The following is a 1,958-nucleotide window of genomic DNA, read 5'->3' as shown; positions in this document are numbered from 1 at the left end:
TGTACAACCGCTTTCCCTTTCTTTGTCATCTCCCCTGAGTCTCCTGCCTCATCACACATGCATGCTGTAAGGGCAGAACAAGTGTAACTTTTTGACTTCTACGCTTTCAGGGCAGAAAGAAGGACTTTTAGGCAAAAAGCTGGTCTTTTCCCATCATATCTAGTAGACCTCAGGGTCTACTAAATGCATCATGTCTATAAATAACGCATCTCCTCTCCCTGGAAACTGCACCAAACATACATGCCTTCACAGTTACATAACCCATAATACCTACACAGTCTAAGTGTCGTAAAAGCTCATTTCCTGAAGTCTCACCCCATGCTCATTTTCAGTGAACTTCCCTTCACCCCAACACTCTTAGCAATAAAGCAGCTTTCCCAGTTTATACTGGGTTCTTCCCATGCACTTCTCCTTCCCTTGCTGCATCTCCCAGTTGCACTTTCCAAACCTTTGTGTTCAACTTGTACTCAACAGCAGCAAAACCTGCTGTTGTACAGATGACACTGTTACATACCACCAAGTGCAAATGTGTGGGCTCTGGAAGCAAGAGTGAGTCAGATCGGCTTCTACTCAGGCAGCTTCCCTAGCAATCACCTTCACCATTTGCCTCTACCATGAAAACTGCTGCTTTTCTGCAATACAGAATGCCAGCCAACAGGCACACTTTAGTCAGGAGCCATTATCTGAAATAACTACTAATGTAAAGTTGTTTTGTTATTTGTTTACATTTTGGCATTTCTAATTCAGAGTTTTGTTCAGTAGGAAAATGTTGTTACAGGAAGTTTAGTCCATAAATCCTTTAACAATGATATTCTGGAGATTTGCTTAGCCCATCTCAGGCATGCATTAACTAGTTGCCAGTGATTAATTAATGAGAGTCACGGCAAATGCTGAAGAAAAACCTCTCTTATTTGTCACAGCCTCAGTGTCTTCCTCCGCTTTCTGAATCAGCTTGATGAAAACTGTCAAGAATACACATAATTTTCTTTGCCATTACCTTTAACTGGATCAAATGCTAAAGAGGTCAAACCATTCCATCACAAGCCTGGCTGCACCAGTTGCTGATTCCCATACACTGTAGAGATCCTCAAGCACTCTCAAAACAGTTAAAATTTTTCTTTGCATCCATGAAACAGAGGAGAATCATTACAGCCAATGTGGCTATGTTTTCCTTAAATGTATTTAGAAGCTACCAGTGAAAAATTCTTTGCATTAACAAGTCTGGGTTTTATTCCTTTTCTTCCTGTAGTCCAGTACTCTAACTTCTTGGGCTTCCTGCATTGCCACATAACATTGTCCTGGTTTGAGAATACCAAGATAAAAGTTTTCCAAGGCTGCCTGGAACACATGGCAATTACAATGCAGGTGGTGGGGGCAGCTGTGCTTGTCATAGAAACATTAAGGTTGGAAAAGACTTCTAAGATCATCAGCTAAGATCATCATACTACCATGACCACTAAACTATGTCCCAAAGTGCTACATCTACATGTTTTTGAACACCTCCAGGGACGGTTACTCCACCCCTTCCTGAGCAGCCTGTTCCAAGGCTTGGCAACCCTTTCAGTGAGGAAGTTTTTCCTAATAACCCATGTAAAACTCCCCCTGGTGCAACTTGAGGCCTTTTTCTCTTGTCCTATTGCCAGTTACTTGGAGAGACCAACACCCACCGCACTACTACTACCGCTCCTTCCAGGCAGCTTTGGAAACCGATAAGGTCTCCCCTCAGCCTCCTCTTGTCCAGACAAAACAATTCCAGTTCCCTCAGCTGCTCCTCAGAAGGCATGATCTCCAGACCCCTTAACAGCTTTGTTGCCCTTCTCTTGGCACACTCGAGCACCTCAGTGTCTTTCTTGTCATGAGGGGCCCAAAACTGGCCCAGGGTTTGAGGCAAGGCCTCACCAGGGCCAAGTACAGGGGGACAATCCCTTCCCTGGTCCTGCTGGTCACGCTATTCCTGA

The sequence above is a fragment of the Apaloderma vittatum genome, unplaced genomic scaffold (assembly GCF_000703405.1).
Source record: "Apaloderma vittatum isolate BGI_N311 unplaced genomic scaffold, ASM70340v1 scaffold17254, whole genome shotgun sequence".
NCBI classification, from domain to species: domain Eukaryota; kingdom Metazoa; phylum Chordata; class Aves; order Trogoniformes; family Trogonidae; genus Apaloderma; species Apaloderma vittatum.
Note: the sequence above shows the minus strand (reverse complement) of the source record.